At 37.1% G+C, this 18,272-nt stretch overlaps 1 protein-coding gene across 1 annotated transcript in view; it reads left to right on the forward strand.

Moving 5' to 3' along the window:
• The window catches only part of LOC146487164 (uncharacterized), an 81,449-nt gene that overhangs the window by 13,500 nt on the left and 49,677 nt on the right, over positions 1 to 18,272 (forward strand). The window lies entirely within an intron of this gene.

An 18,272-nucleotide genomic window follows, 5' to 3' on the forward strand; every position in this document is an offset into this window, starting at 1 on the left:
TCTGACAACTAGCGCCAATCTTTTAAAGAGTAAGTCGTGCCAGCTGGCATATTTAGTCTACCTGATCTTTCAAATAAATTGCAGAGCTCTCGAAAGTTGATTTAATCTAACAAATTAAAGTAACTATGGTTGACTTAATTGACTTGAGAAGTTGTAATGATAGTGACTGAGAGGCTGTGTATAAACTTACAGTCACCCTTTCTTGTTCCTTACTCTGACTCATGACGATGATGATGATGATGACAACCAATATTGGTAAATATAATTAATATTTTGCCGTTTGAAATAAAATTACTGTGACTAATTTATTTCGACACGAATGAGGAACTTTGCCTGTGCCTTTTCGAGAACAAAAACACAAACAAACCAATATGTGTAGCACCTTTAATAAGCCATCTGAAAGCAAAGGTCGCACTACACCTCTACGCGGTTTGGTGAGACACCCATTCAGGTGACAATCCCATACTATCCTTGTGGTAGCTGGGAATGTACAACAGACTCGGCAATGCATGTGGAGAAATGGATCGCCTAAATTATAGGGATCTCGTGTAACGACAAAAAGATGTCATAATAAACCACCTTAAAGCAATGCTCACACTACATTGCTCTGCGGTTTAGCCAGTCCCTCACGTACTGGGGGAACAAAAACTCAGACCCACGGACATACAGAGGTCCAATGGGGATATTAATTATCAGTTTTACTCTAACCTAAGTTTATCTTAGCAACGAATATTCACTGTTATGATCCTATCCTTGCGTGTCAATGAATGGATGTTTGGTTATCGGTTAGTTTTCAACGGCTCCAGAAGGACCCCTGAATTGATGATAATCATGTCAGATTTGTTGGAATGTCAACTACTAAGGAGGCCGACAATGAACTTACGTGTTCAAGGGCATAAAGTGTACGTCGCGAGCATAGATGTATTGTGAGCCTAACTCAGAGTGTCCCAAATTTCTTCCCTGAGGGCAGACCGTGTCTAAAATTGAACTCGGCATCTTCATGGTAGCTATAAAATCTGCACATTAATTACGCAGGATGCCCTCAGTGAAGACCGTGTCAAAATTTTCGGTCGCATTCCCTCCTTTTCTTCCTCGTAGTCACAAATTGCAATGAATAAATTTATTGAACCTGAATTACATTATTTTCTCTTCAAGAGAAGATATATTTGTCTTCTATTGTTCTCATTGTCTTCAACAAAAACGGCCCAATCAAAATCAATTATCTGGATGGAGAGGGAGGGGATCGACTCATCCCTATCTGTGTGTCGTCACATAGCCACTTGTCTTTCAAATTCGAGGTCATGTTGTTTACATATTTTTGACTTAAATATGCCGTTTTCTGGAAGAAAATTACCCCCTTTGAAGCAGTAAATTGAAAGAATAACTTCCAAGAAGTACTTAACACTTTAAACGGTGGTAATTGGAAAGTTCTTGGCGAAGAAATCACGCGTATTTTGACAGATTGTAGAAACACAATGCGTGGAGAAAAGGTCATTGATCAGCTTAAACACACATAACACCACTTTGTCGAACTGATGCCTAAACGCTACTGGAAATACACTTCCCAAAAAAATGAAAGGTTTGATTTCCAATTTTTACTAAAAGTTTTCAATTTGGAAAGCTTTTTATCTGTTTTTTTTTTTTTTTTTTTTTTTCATTGATTAAACGAGTACAATTCTATAGGCCTTATCACGGTTTTCGACGCCATTTTGACGGGTAGGCAAACAGGCTTGAAATAACAGTGTTTGTATGGAAATCCGATGTCAAATAATTTTCATAAAACATCGCTTCTGAAAAATTCATGAATTGGAAACTTTTGGCACTAGGAAAAGGATTTTAGGAACAAAATTGGAAGGATGTAGCTGTGACAGAAAGCGTTCAGTCGTGTTCATACATTTCCCTGTATTTTTTTCCCGCGAACTATTTTTAGTAGCAGCTCACGGCTGGTTCGCTATACAGGGAAATGTTTGGAAAGTTCAAAACACGGCTGGACGCTTTCTGTCACAGCTACATCCCTCTAATTTTGTTCTTAAAATCCTTTTTCTAGTGCCAAAAGTTTCCAATTCATGAATTTTTCAGAAGCGATGTTTTATGAAAATTATTTGACATCGGATTTCCATACAAACACTGTTTAATATTTCAAGCCCGTCAAAATGGCGTCGAAAACCGTGATAAGGCCTATTGTAATCTGGCACTTACTGACATTACGTAACCAGAATAGAAAACGTGAACCAGGCCTGAATGTGTGTGGTCATTAGGTTATCGCAAAAAAAAAAATTCCCTGTACGATAAGTAGGGTAACTCTAGCAGATGCTGAAACGGAAAGAAAGAAAACAAACCTTTCTTAAAGCAGTAAATCAAGACAATAACTCTTAAGTAGTACTCCACAGTTAAAACGGTGGAAATTGGAGAGTTTACGGCGAAGAAATTACGCTATGACAAACAGATCGAATAATTCAATGCGAAGGAAACTAGACCAGAGATCATAACTTAAGATCATCTCTGGTGCGTGTCGCTGCGGACTTTGTCGAACTGATGCCTAAACGCTACTGGTATTATTCGACTTAAGAAAACAAGTAAAGGTTTGATTGTCAATTTTTACTAGTTTTACAAGTTTTCATTTAGGAAAGCTTTGTGTCTGTTTGTCTTTCTGTTTTCTTGATGAAAACAACTTACTGATAGTGTGTAGCCAAAATATAATTAGCGCTGACGATAAGGTTAATAGTCCAGGCTCGTAACAATCACGATAAATGCCAGTACCTGACAGATTGCTGTTATCTTGTGGTATCATTAAGAGCCATGAAACTCGCTAGATAACTAACTGCTAAAAAGTCCTCATTTTATGCAATCAACGATCTCGAACTCCAACAGGTAATCAGCAAAGTTAATGCTTACATCGACCCACGCATTCCGCGTAACTTATAAAAAAGCGTCTAGTTATGAAAGGAGCGATGATGTCCTTGCTTTTTTTAGGGGGTGGGAGGGGGGGGGGAGGGTATATGTTATTAAGGAATGAGCGCGACATCAATGTGCAACATTAGGTAGAGGGTCCTGAAGGGGCGTACCAATTCCATTTCCCAGCCCAGTTTTTCCCCAAATCCCACTTCCCAGTATTCAAATCCCATTCCCACTAGCAGAATTCAGAAAAAATCCCAGTGTTGTACACTGCCCAGCTCTTTTCTCTTCGCATCCACAAAATTACGGTTTCTAAATATGACCCAACAAAGACCCAAAAATTCACCAGAATATGCGAAGATGTTCTGATGAAAGGATCCTACTAATACAGAGGTATTTTTGCGCAGTTTGTTACAAGGGCTATTGAAATCCAAACAGAAAATTGGTTGTTAAGCCACGCATTTTTTTTTAGAGATAATCAAGAAACAACAATTCTAAAAAGTGCTAGAATACAAAGCGATGTATGGCATTTTTTATCAAATTTTTAAAGGCTTTATTATCTCTGAAAAAATGCATGGTTACCCCTAATTTCCTTTTTAAATACCATGAGCATTTGCTAAGTTCTGCTTTCTGCGCATAGTTTTAAACCGCGCAGAAATATCCTTGTATTTTAAGGGGCACCACCAATAAGAAACCCGAGTATCTCGAGATGCGCAGAACGTGTGGCCAGAAACAAAAGAGCGCTGTCTACTTCTTCTTTGGAGTCACTGGCACCACAACTCTGCTCCCGCCATGTTGTTTCCATTATATTAATACGCATGCTCTGTAGTCTTTTGGCTTTACACGCACCACTGCACGAAATCCGCGTGCACCCAGGTGAGAGCTAAAGTAAGTCCCAGAATGGGCTGACAGGCTCTTTGGTAGGGATGTTGAATGCCCCAAATTGTGACCAAAACTGGACAGGCTTTTTCCAACTTAACACAGTACCATCGTCATCATTGCGTTGTAAGGGAGCTTACGAATCGACGACTTTCGCACGACGGCGCCGTTATGTCACCCTATAGTCCCGCGTCGTCGTCCTGTAGAAATTTGAATTTACGATTTGCAGTAAAGACGACGACGTTTATGCGCGACCGACAAACTTTCCCGCCGTTTCTGAAGTTTGTTTTTATCTTTTGACAAGGCGAGTTGTTTAAACCAAAATACCTAACTTCAGAGAAACGAGAGCTTGTATCGCATACGCTTATGGAAACAACTTTATAAACGAACAAGAATTTGTACTTTTGTACGACTGTCACAAGTCAACAAATCCAGAGTTTCCGTACTGGAACTACGACAGGTTCGATTTAGACAAATGCAATGCCGAGTTTCGTTTCTACACCGAGGACATTTATAAACTTTGCTGAACAGCTACAGCTACCTGACGAGATAACAACTTAGTCCTTTCAAATTTATTGTACAATAGAAAATGTCATGTTTCAGTGAAGCGTGATTAAAGTGAAAGATTTTTCAAACATTAATTTACTTTTCATTCATACCATGTCGTGCTTTGAACGCTTTCAGTGTAGGTTGAACTCATAGCGTTCGCCATGGCACTGTAGAAGGTCGTTTCATGAACGAAAACAGACAAAAAAATTAAAATTAAACGTCAAGGACATGCCCCTAATGTGATACTTAAATTATCTGGCAAATACCCGAAGTATCCAGAGCAACCTTTGTAAACTATTCTCACGTCCTCCTGTTTCCAAGACGCCGGGAAATCGCTCTCACCAACGTCGTCGACTTTGGCGCGAAGCTGGTAAGTGCCCAGAAAGGCATGCGCAGAGAACTTGTCACGCAATCTAACGGCGGCGTCGTGCAAAAGACGTCGATTCGTAAGCTCCCTGTTACTTGGAGGAAAACTTTACTCGTTTAAAATGATCCACCAAAAGCAAGGACGACCAAGATAGTTTGGATTGAACACACGTTTCCGGAAAAGAAAACTTGCAATAATCTTGTTTTTCTGTGTTTATTTCAACGTTGAAAAAACTAATTGTCTGTGTTAAGTTGTGGTGTTGTTTGATTCAATCAGATTAGACTAGCTGTTGTCATTCGTAATCTTCAGTCTGGTTGAACTCATTGTTTCGCTGCATTTTTAGAATTTTGACTTTCCGCTTCAAATAGGGACATTTTTCACAACAACTTAAATCGTCTGTTAGCAAATCACACTGCATCCGTGATGCTTATTGCTAAATCAGGTTACTTTTTAGTCTCACCAAGTGGTAATTCGATGAACCAAAAAATAAGTTCACTGAGAAGTTCCAACGGTAAAATGTAACTTAGTAGCCAAAACATGCATGTTTTAACGTGGATTTATCATACAAACGAGCAAAGAACTATACGAATATATACAATAAACAAGTATTATTTAATGATCTAGAAAATGCAAGTCGTTTACTAGTTTCGCATAGGTACATATATGACTGAGTTTACAAACCAGCCATCACAATATCCACCTTCAGATTTTCTCCTTGTCTGACAACTAACGCCAATCTTTTGAAGAGTTAGTGGTACCAGCTGGCATATTTAGTCTACCTGATCATCCAAATAAATTCCAGAACTCTTGAAAGTTGATTTAATCGAACAAATTAAAGTACAAGAATATATAATGCCTTGATAATAATTGAAAGGAACCTCCGGCAAAACAAGCAACCGATTTGCAAATACTTTTCTTTAATTTAACTGAGGTTGACTTAATTGATTTGAGAAGTTTTGATGATAATGACTGAGGGGCTATCTATAAACTTATAGTTATCCTTCCTTGCTCGTTATTATCATTACGATGATCATGATGATGACAAATATTGGCAAATATAATTAATATTTTGCCCTTGGAAATAATGTTACTGTGAAAGCAATTTTTTTTCCATCGAAGATGAAGAAATCGAAATTATTAAAAGAATTTATTTCGACACAAATGAGGAAGTTTAAATTTGCCTGTGCCCTCTTGAGAACAAAAATTCAAACAAACCAATATGCGGTAGCACCTTTAATAAACCATCTGAAAGCAAAGGTCACACTACACCTCTACGCGGTATGGCTAGACACCCATTCAAGCCCCAGTGCCAATCTATCCTTGTGGTATCTGGGAATGTACAACAGTGCAATGCCTGTGGCGATATGGATCGCCAAATTAATAGGAATCTCGTGTGACGACAGAAGATGCAATAATAAACCACCTTAAAGCAATGATCACACTACATTGCTCCGCGGTTTAGCCAGTCCTCCACGTAGGCTATGTAAGTACTTGAATAGAAGAATCTTCAATTGAACGTCGAAAGTAATTTAGCGTTATCTTTGGTTTTGCTTTACTACGCTCTGTGATTGGTTGGCAACACGTGCCACTTTCTGAACCAATGAGTAACAAACCAAAAGCAATCGTCACTAATGCGAAATGTAATTTGTCCTAAGGGGGCGTGATCGAACGCCTTTTCCAGAGCTTGGTACCTGCTTCGAAGGATTCCGACCAATTCAGTGAACTCTTTTTGTCTGTAATGATTGGCTAGAGTGGTCACTTTGCTGTCAAGTGAAAACTGGTCCAACATATCAATTAGTTCTACAGCTGGTACTCTCTCACACTGGTTAGGTGTTGAGGACTCTTTCTACCTCCTCCCTTTGCAGCTTGAAGAGCACTGAAGGTATTACAATGAAACATGTGGAGCATACAAAATACGTTCAAAACTGTTTCCTGAACCCACAATGTGGGATAATGATGTCATGCATCATCCTTTTTGAACAGCCGCATCCTATGTCCACTGTCTTTGATTTCGTATTCCTCAAAAACCGTCGAAATAGACTGAAAGATAGTAAACATTTAAGTGATATCAAACAGATGAAAACACTGCGGACCTTGGTAAAAAATATAATTGTCCAAAAATATGCCTGTCGAAATAGTGTTACCAATTAATATCGAGTCTCGTGAACAGAGATCACATTGCTGTCATGACTGAGGGCAATAAGAGTAAGAAGGGCATAAGGAAGGGTTTCAAAATGTACAACTTTTGCTGGTTTTGATAGTCTTTTGATGGACTCCAAATCTTTGACGTTTATACAGTAAATTTGGTCAGAAAAATTTTATTCCTACAGGCTTTTCGAGAATTCATGTCAACATTCTCATGACGCATTGTCGAATCATATCATTCGAATTATTAATAACATATGGCAATCTGTTGATACTCATTACAAAATTTTATCTTTCAGATGGAAATGAGTAAACCTGCTGTTACGATGCATTCCACTCTATTTAATAACGTCAAAGTAAGTAATAAAAAGCTTAATTGTTCCCTAACATGTCAATATCATTGACGCAATGCCCATCAGACTTTATGAAGGCAAGAGTAACTCTGAGGAAAAATGTGTCCATTCATATCGTTTTAAACAGGGAAAGTAAAACGCAGAGGATTATACGAAACTGTAAAAGATACTGCTTTCTTCCCGGGAGACATACGTGAATTTAAAATTGGAGGAATGACTTCCCTGCCTTAATAATGTGTAAATAGATATATATAAACATAATGTTGTTGTGCAAATAAAATCGCGTAAAGTCGTGTGATGTCAATTAGAAAAATCAGCAGTATGGTGGAGAAGATTTGAGCTTACAAACATCCTCCAATTAATACTTAGTTATCATGGTGACAAAAGACGAAAGATTCGCGCACTAAAACACAAACAAGTTGTTGTGCTTTTGAATCTTAATGATTATAATTTGTTGGGCTTAATGACTAACTTCAAAAGAAGTGTGAATCGTTGACTACAGTGGAGCACCAGGCCGGTATTAATCTTTCTTAGCCTACATTGAACCCAAATAAAAATTTTCAATTGAGGGAACGCTTATCGTTTAACCAGAATTATTCGTTATTTAGGAGAGCATTTTTCCATGAGTCACGGTGATGCCAAAGAATATGTCTTTTGAAAAGAACGTTCTAGTGTACTCGACGTTTCTAGCCCTGGTGATTGTGTGAAATGCTAGGTAACTGTGATGTCAGCCTTAACACAGCTTCAACGATTTTTTTATTATCTTATCTCTGATATGCGGCATCTCAGCAGTTGGAAGAAACGCGACCCTTCCTGTGGCTCTCAACAGAACAGCGACTATTCGAGGCCGAGCAAATCACTATTACATTGTTAGAGAAAAAAATTGCGGAGTGGTCTATAAAATCCAGTGCGGCGATTGTCAAGAGGTTTATATCGGGGAGACGGCAAGACCCTTTGGATATGAGCTCCCCAACTTAATCATGTGACAAAAACGTCCAACACCACTTGACAAAGATTCCGTGAGGGAATCGAAAACTTGTGCTTGAACATAAATTTTCGATCCTGAAAACGAAACCTTTTTATTTTATACTATTACATTGTTTTGGTTGCTCTTGCCGACTTCTTCATAGGCTTAACGATGACTCCCTTATACATTTGAGCTACGCTCTCGTGTATCTCCCTCCCTCATCGAGTTGATTGAGTATTCATTTCCGTGGAAAGCCTTAAAATAATTACATGTAAGTAGTACTGACACTAATTTTCCTTCGGGTGAAATGGTAAATTTTAAAAGCATCAGACAAACACGAAGCAGAGATGTATCCAACTTCTAACTTCTGTCGAACAGTTTAAGGTGATAAACTGTAACAAATTTCTTTGGTTTATATCGGTGTTAAGCTACAGTAAAATTTTCGTTGCCTCGTGTTGAGGTTTTTTGTGTCCTAATGTTTTCGCTTTGTCTCGGTCATATCTTTTCCTCTCCAGCACAAATGTTACTAGGGGCGTTTAAATGGTGTTTTAATAATTTTTTTTGTGTGTACAATTGTACAGTTATATTTTGCTTTTTTTTGTCGAATTTGAAATAAAATTAATGTTTTCGTAATTAATTTCAAGCTTGAGTATAAAAAAAATGGTTGGTAGACATAGTTGAAAATCAGTCAAATGCTATGTAAACAATATCCGTCATTAAAAGCAAAAATTCGCATGGATATTTGTATTCGGAGATTATCTGTAGTTTCTAGAAGCGAACAGACTGCCCACAGAAAAGCTCGACTAAAAATGTGAGCTCTAAGCGGAACAGATTATGTCCAAAAACAGGCATATTTTTTAAACCAAGCAAAGATTTATTGTGTTTTTGTCTTCGAAATGTTTTTGCTGAAAGCGAGCGTAGGATATCGACGTTCAGTATATTTTGGATAGATAGATAGATAGATAGATAGATAGATAGATAGATAGATAGATAGATAGATAGATAGATAGATAGATAGATAGTAGATAGATAGATAGTAGATAGTAGATAGATAGATAGATAGATAGATAGATAGATAGATAGATAGATAGATAGATAGATAGATAGATAGATAGATAGATAGATAGATAGATAGATAGATAGATAGATAGATAGATAGATAGATAGATAGATAGATAAAATACGAGATAAGAACCGCTGATAACAATTTTCTTTATTTCCTTTTCAGCAGTAAGACTTTCTTTCATCTTGAAGTTTTTCAAATAATGCCTTAAATCGTATGCAGCGGCTCAGCTTTTGAAACTGATATCATTTGATGAATATCATGAACTAGTTTAATGCTTAGCTCCCACGAGTCTCTTGTAGCTCAGTGGTAGAGCATCCAAACTAGTTATTGGAAGGTCTTAGGTTCGACTCCTGATAGAAGCACTCGGATTTCCTTTTTCCGAGTATGCCTGTGTCATTCACTGAGTAATACATCATTATCATCATATGATAAGTCACAGTTTTATCGGAGAAATAAACCAATCACATGCAGCGAAAATATGTTACAGATACCTCCCTTTAAAAATGAACCTCCTTGTTTTCTCTCATTTTTTTAATTTCATTAATTGAAACAGAATTCTAAACAAACCTACATGTTCATTCGAGAAATATGACCTGTAGAAATGTGGCATCGAAAGGGTAACACAACTGACAAATTGAAGTTTATCCTAGCCTTGTCAAAATTGGTGCATCGTAGCTCAACTATAATTATCCTTTCTGCGAAAGTTTTAGTGCTAGCTTAGCTCCATACTGTAGCGGGTTGCTGAAAGAAGAGGTTTAAGTCTGCAATTTAGAGAGCTAGAACAGAAACTAATATCAAATTGATAAATTAAGCTAAACGAATTGTGAGAAAATCGGAGCTCTAAGCCCTTTCCGTCTGTCAGAGAACTTGTTAGTGCTATGCTTTATTTTTTGAATTAAACTCAAATTTACCGGGATATTTGGCTTGTAATTTCTGTAAAGTCAAGTGTATGGTCACATACAAAAGGGACATGCCTGGAAATCTAAGCTTTTGATTACCTTCGTTTTCGAGGCTGCACGAGCAGGCTAAGGTGCAGGATGGAAAGGCAAACTGACCCCTCGAACGTTACTAGCTTTCGTTTTCAATATCGCGGAACAAACCACTTTTTTTCACTAGATTCTCCAAATTATATCTAGGGACAGAAAATTCGGATTTTTCCTGCTTTGCGTAAGTTTTGTTAAATTTCTTGCCATTTTGTACGCATTTTTTTAGCACAGAGTGTTGTTACAAAAGGTTTTCGTTATTCTGAGGTCATTTTAACATTCCTCAAATGTTGCGCTGTCAGTTTTGAATCCTGGGACGAGGTTAAGAAAGGCTGGCTAAGTTTAGAATCCATTTCTTGGCAAAAACACCTGATAAAAGTCTCTAAGATTTTTGGGATTTGACTATCCTGCATGAGTGTACATATCATCGGCAGTAAATGCAGGCAATAGATATAGAAAAACGCAGTCTACGTCAGGTTAATTAACTCGATCAGATTGTCTTCTTCAGTAAAGTGTGGTGAAACCCACCTTTTCACATTTTGATGCCCGTTTCGCCTTTGGAATTTAAATTTCGGGAACCGTTATTTTCTTTCATTGTAGTCCTGATCTTGAAGAACATCCGTTGCAATATGACTTTGGGGGATTATTAGTTTTCCCTGAATCTCTTCGTGGTAAATTCCGGTATATTGAAAATGACGTAGACATACAGTGTTAAATATTGTGAAGTAAAAACTGAACTGACATGTGTCATTTTATTGGCGAAATAAGCTCGATTGTTTGGAATTGATTTAATTTTCACCTTTTTTTTTACTGTTTTTCTCCTAACCTCCCAATATATTTATCGCTGTTTTTATATAAAAAAGTTACATATTGGGATAAGCTATGCAAACTTGTGGATGCGAAAACTTTCCAAGAGCTAGCTACAGCTTGCTAGCCTACGGAAGGAGACGCCTTTTCTAGCTACAGATTTATTGTGTGACTGTGCGGAAATCAGAACCTCAGAAATATGAGTTTTAATTTTAATGCAAATATGGGGCGCTTTTCATTAAGCTTAAATTATCGGTTTAAAATTTCGGAACTTTTGCGTGTCAAATGGATTTTGGCTTAATGGATGCGTCCCGTCAGTATACTTATAGATAAATGTGAAAGCATGTTCTATTTCTGGCATATCATGCATATTTATTATGTCATAGATTTTGCGTCAGACCGAACAACTTCCCGGCGAGTGAAGACATGCGAAGAAGGAATGTGCTCTTGATAAGTTCCCGAGAAGCGACTGAGAGGCTTTGGGAAGAAGCCCTTGCTTTAGTTAAGCAAATGGTGAGTACATTTGCCAGTGGTCTTCAGTGCTCAAACTTTTCTAACAAACACGTCCTGGAGTTTGGTCCCGTTGACGCGGTTCAGTTAATGGCGTTTTCCATACCACATATAATTTATAATTTTTATTTTACCACATATAATATAAAATAATTTGTGAACGTTTAATTTGCAACAATAACATTTCAAAAGACTGTAGAAAAGTTCAAGAAGATGTATACTAAATGTCTGGCCATTAAATAAAACATTCAATCGATCTTGCTTGCAATTGTTCCCTGAATCGTCATTTGCTTTTTACTCCGGACTAATTTGCAAATGGTCCATTGATGTTTTCCAGTGGTGGGATGAAAATATGGCACATTTTATTTTGTCTGGCACTTTTTCACTTCGAGAAAAAACGGCAGACTCGAATTGAATTGAATTTAACAAGGTTTTATTAAAATTTAGTTTCTAAATTCCAATTTTTCCATGATCGCCTGACTGATTGCATTTGAATTCGTTGGAGCGCTTTAGCCGTGTAAAGAAATCACTTCGTAAAATTAATTTAGTGTGGTGGTTAGATAGAATTTCCCTGGTTGTAAGTTTAATATCGGAGAGAAAACTCACCATATTCTTTATTTCATTTGCAGTGAGGATATTTTCACAAGAAGGAACAATGCACAAGAGAAAGAAATGGACTTTGGGCGCGGCAGGAAACGGAATAAAGATAAGAACATTTGTTTTATTTTAAAAATTGCCTTTGATAGATTATGGTTGTATACGTAAAAGTTAATGGCAATTCGCGAAAAATGTGTTCTAAAATACTTTCCTGTCTTGGATGTTTTTGCTTTTGCATTGAGCACGTTTGGCTCCTGGAAAAATTGATAGGCCTAAAATACTGAAGCTAGAAAATTAAGCCGCCTTTTTTTTTTTTTTTTTCTGAAAATCATTTAAATATAACAGCCATCATCTTGGAGAGGGAATTTAAAAATACTGCACGTTGACTTTGGGCGACCATTCCACGCTGACATTCTTTTCTGAGTTTGCTAGATAGCATCTTTGAATTTTTGGTGGATTTGATATTCAATAAAACTTGAAGCTTCGCATAGGTTTTTCAGTTTTTTTAATAATTAGGGTTTATTGTTAAATAGGTCAAGTTACTTGATTTTATTGGTAAGTATGTCATTCAAATAATCGCTCGATGTCAACGTTTGCAGGGGTTTCTTATCAATTACAATTGTTAATCTGAGGTGGAACTGTTAGCTATTATGGTTACGAAAACGAACATTTACTGGCTCGCGGTCACTAAAAGCTACTAAAGTTTTAAAAGAACTGATTGGTCAAAACTGAATCGTTATAAAGCTCTCTTTACTAGCTACTAGACGGACAGCTTCTTAGAAGGGGGTGTGATTGTGTGTGGGTGGGGTGGGGGGGGGGGAGTGGGGGCAGGTGTTCTCCTATCAATGAAAATGAGGACTGGAGGACAAAATTGTTAAGATCCTCCAATATTTTCAAAATTTTCCTTCTTCTTTCGGTGTTTCTGCCTCAGATTGCTACTTTATAAAAAGAAAACAACAAACCAGCAAAAATGGGAAAATTCTTTGTGATCCCTTTCGTAATGGACAAGATTGGATATATAAGCTCACCAAAACAGATTAAAAAAAAACGACTGATAAAAAATGCGAAAGGTTGCTAGATGAGCTATACAGAAAGAAATTTAAGAAACAATTATGACTATTATCCAATTGCCTATTTTATCTCGTACGAATCGAAAATTGATTAAATTATATTCAAGGGAAGAAATAAAATTTAGGGTACCTCCAATCTTCAAAAGCTTATTTTCCTGTAATGTGATAGATATTTGTTGTTTTTTTTTTTTACTTAAAACTTCCTAAAACCACCTGCCCATTAAAAAGAGCATTGCACCTTTTTCAGTTGTGAAACCAATTGCCGGTTGGGAATTAGAGCGTCGAAATATAAATCGGTGTTCTTTTTTGAAACGCTTGGTCATCCAGAGTATGTGGCTAAAATTGCTTTGATATCCAGACAGTATTTGTTTTTACTTTTTGGCGGGGGGGGGGGGGGGAGAAAGGGAGGGGGGGCTGGGGCAGGGGAGGAGAATAGCACCCTCTATTTTGATTGAATAAGCCAAAGTTTAATACGTCAATTATGAGATTATAGCTTTAGATTTGGATCAGCTTCTAACTGAACTGATTTTCCATGATACCTGACAGTTCCACCTTAACTGCTTGTTGCTGTTAAGGGAACACAAGGCTTGAAAAGGGGTTCCTTATGGAAAGGAAAATGGACATTGCCAAGGAGTTACCGAAACATATCAATTTCAGTTTTTCTGTTTGTTTAGTTGTCGTCTAAACAAGAAACACGATTTGTTGAAGAAGAAAGGCTTTGAATATGAAACTACTTGAACGATTTTAGCAAATTTCTTTCATCATGTATACATTTTGGGTAGGAAACAACGAAACGCTCCTTCAATACCTTGCGTTTTCTTTACATATAACAGATAATGGTTGAAATGATGTTGAAAAAACGGTTTTATAACATTCTTCATTTCTATGAGATTTAATTGTTCAAGGTTTTCGGTACGCCTGTGCCAAAAATCGTATAGGGTACAACAGAATGTTGAATTTATACATTGCCAAGTAAATTGTAAAATAAGACTATATGAGAAATAAATGAAAAGAACAGTTTTCAGGGTCAGTAGAGTTTTGATCAAGGTACCATGTTTGTTTGCCTTTTTTAACCTAAATTCTTTTGAGCTGTCTCGGCAAAGGTATGCAAGCTTTTGCCTATATTTCCATCGTAAAAAACAGGTAAAATCCATTATTTTTAACCAGACATCTGTAGTGTATCTGATGTATAATAGTGTTCAGAGCCTTGTTTAACTAATTCAGTGTTATGTGGGACGAGACATTTACACATAAATCGCATATTTTATTTTCAATATGAAGTTGAGAATAAAGAAACGGAACGCTACTAAAGAAAAGTAGTTTTCAGTTGCTGTTTGAAAACCAAATCAAAGAAGCTTTTTATATTGGCCATCAAGTAACGTTCAGTGACAAACATCTTTCCTTGACAATTTAGATACAAAATTGGCTGCAAATAAATAATTAATTATGCGGGTTAATTATAACTCTGGACAATAGGCCATTTTGATGCTGTTTTCCTTTTTAAATTCAAATTTTTCGATCCCAGTTGTGAGCAAATATCAATAGCTTTGAAGGGTTTCTGATAGTTGGAGTAAAATGGAGTAAAGTGTTGGACAAGGTCTTAAAAAGCAACATGAAAATCTGGGCGATTCTGCAACAGTTTGTCCTAATGGAAAGAATACTAATAATCGAAATCAATCATTTAAAATTTTTTTCCTATAGAGACCATCAAAATAATTTTCCCTATTGCAAAATGTCACCTTGAACATTCATGAGTCTTTATTTACTAGTTACCATCACAAGGCGTGTATGATTTGCAAACTTGTGGCGGTAAATACAATTTGATGTATGTTAACATTAGAAAAAGAGACATTAACTAACATTTTGGCACAATATTTTTCACATACTCTAATTGTATTTGTCAGTACAAGTCTGTAAGCGATAATTAATTAATTAATTAATTAATCAATTCATTAACTAAAGAAAATGAGAAAATAAAAGACAAGAAATTGAAACATCGGCTTTGTGTGAGTGTAACTTTTATCGTCTCTTTTCCTTGGTAAATGTACAATATTGATATATTAACTAGCCTAAGTAATAAACACAATAATATAAATTTGACCTTAAAAATTAAAAAAAAAAACGCCGCATCCGTATTTTGAGTGCCCGTATTTTTTCTAAGTATTTTGGCGGGAAAATTCATCGTTTTCCACGGCGATGTTAACAGCACGGAAAATTTAAAAAAAGGGCGCATGCGTATTTTAGACGCCCGTATTTTTTCTAAGTTTTTGGTGGGAAAATTGTGAAAATTTAAACAGCCCATTACGACTAAAATCAAAATATTTAGCGGTTTTTTCTTTTTGGACAAAACGTCTACTAAATTTTCACAATGTGTTTAGAGGATCAAAAAATCAAATAATGATCAACTGTCAGGGGTTTCGACGTGTAAAACTCCCTTGGAAACCTAAAAAGTGTCTAAGGGGACGTTTTTGGACACACTGATTCGATTGGAAGCTTATAAAAGAATATTTGTATTTCGCCTATGGTTTTTGGCCAAACATGACCAAATTTTGAAGTCCTCATTTTTCACTTGTGTATGTCCCTAGGGATCTCTGCATGTCGTAAAACTCCCTTGGAAACCTAAAAAGTGTCTCAGGGGACGTTTTCGGACACACTTATTTGATTGGAAGTTTTGAAAAAATATTTTTATTTCGTCCAGGAATTGACTTTCTTCCAAGTGGTAAGGGCATGGTTTTTGGCCAAAACTGACCAAATTTTGAAGTCAGCATTTTTCACTTTTTTATGTCTCTAGAGATCTCGGCGTGTCGTAAAACTCCCTTGGGGATTATTTTAAAGTGTAAGTAACGCCCTGACCAGGAACTTTCTGCTTAACCCTTACCCTGACTCCATCTCTTGTGGGCTATTTCTCTGTCCCTGGTCCCTTGGGAGGCCTTAAAAGTGTCTCAGGGGACATTTTCGGACACACTGATCCGACTGTAAGCTTTTAAAAGAATACTTGTATTTCGTCCAAAAATCGACTTTCTTGCAAGGGGTAAGGGCATGGTTTTTGGCAAAAAAATGACCAAAGTTAAAGTCGGCATTTTTCACTTGTTTATGTCCCTAGGGATTTCGGCGTCATAAAACTTTGATTGATATTTACACATAATTAATCATATGTAAATATCTATCAGCATTGCGGAGCAGCAATGATTCAAGATAATCTGGGAATTCAGTAAAGAATACATTTGTAGTGACAGGATGGCTCTCAGAGTCACGGGGTGGTCTGTAGTTAATTGCGATGCGAATGCTATACCAGCCAGATTTAATAATCCATTCTGAGAATTCATACGAATATCGCACAATTACACCAGCGTCAATCATTTTTACATTCAGCGACTCGTGATCGATGATTCCAGTCCCCCCTTTACGGTGATCTGATCTCGTGCGATCTAAGATTTTGTAACCATTGGGGCAAAGCTCAGCTCCTACTGAAGAGTCTAGATCGGTTAGCCAGTGTTCCGTAAAGGCTGGTTTCTTTATGATCGCGGATAGCAGATCGCAGATCGCAATAAGGTCTGCGATCGTCTGCGATCATATGGAAACATACTCCTGCGATCCTGCGATCACGATCACAGACGATTGCACTCGATTGCAGAAGATAGAACCATGTGCTATCTCCTGCGATCGTCTGCGATCATCTGCGATCATTTGCGATTTTGCGATCATATGGAAAGCAAAGTTTTGCGATCCGCGATCGAAACGCATCCCATAATATTTCGAGTTCTTCCCACGATTCAACGCTCGTGTGTGCGGTCTACGTTATAAATGTGTTTATTATCGCAGTCGCAGAGATTTTAACGGCAAGAACAAAAAGGCCAGCTATTGGGACAAAATCGGGCAGAAGATTCATTTATCGGCCGAGGAAGCGAAGGCCAAATTTCTCCAACATAAGAACTGCATACGGTCGTTATCGAATCCAAAACCGATGTTTCCGACCGTTTTAGAGCTGGCGACGACTAACTTAATCATGACAAACAAAAGAAGTAAATTTGCTTGCAGCAAAATTTCCGCTCTTCCACGTTCGCGATGTTGTTTGCTTTTCAGCCTACACGCGCGTGTATATTTGATCTTTTCGCTGACCAAAATGTATGCCTACGGTCGGCTCTGCGATCGTTGCGATTATATGGAAACAGCCTTTTTTTGCGATCGTCTGCGATTGTTTGCGATCTGCGATCTGCGATCGTCTGCGATCATATGGAAACCAGCCTTAAGATTAATAATGGCAGGTGTATGATCGCAAATATATTTTGCCAGGAGCCTCTGTTCCATTGGAGTTGTTAGATTCTCTCTATTGTGTTCATTTTAACAATAGTTATGGAGTTGGATCTAATAAATCATTGTGCCTGTTGAATTTGGACGCTGGAATTAAGGTTTTTCTCTCACATTCTCTCGTGTGGATATGCAAAACAAAGATTCGCACTTCTTTCATTAACCAAGGTCAAGTCAACAAAGGAGCTTTGTACGCAAGTCTTTTATTAACGCCGTTAAAGTATCCATTTATTAACTATTTAAAAGCTGTAACATTGTAGTATTATAAGAATTGTAATGCAAAGCGCATTTGATCATATAGCCATGTATTTTGCGCTATATAAATAACAAAGTTATGTTTTGTTTATGTTTAATACGTAAAAATGACAGTTTTCAAAATTTGGTGGAAGTGCCGAATATTCATCAATCATGCCAGTGAGCGCGTAAAAAACGCTTGAAACGATGATCTTAACTCGTCTCCTCAAGGACTTACCACCAATTTGAAATATATGGTTGAAACTGACTTCTCGGGTAAAATTGAAGTTTAAATATGTAAATATCTATCAGTATTGCAGAGAATATTTTTGTATTTGTACTCTAAAGTTTAATGTTTTCTACTCAGCCAGGAGAATTTCCTGGAGTTGTCCCCAATGCTTCAGTTTACAGCTGTAGTTTAGTAAAGTTAGACGGAGGGGCTTTTAAAAACAAGTACAGGGTTATGAAATGTCATTTTCGCATTCAAAGTATTTAAAAATTATATAGTTTCGTCGAAACCGAACTGGACTTTTGCTTCTATT

This window comes from Pavona decussata, unplaced genomic scaffold (genome assembly GCF_977016875.1).
Source record: "Pavona decussata unplaced genomic scaffold, jaPavDecu1.1 SCAFFOLD_16, whole genome shotgun sequence".
In the NCBI taxonomy this organism is placed as follows: domain Eukaryota; kingdom Metazoa; phylum Cnidaria; class Anthozoa; order Scleractinia; family Agariciidae; genus Pavona; species Pavona decussata.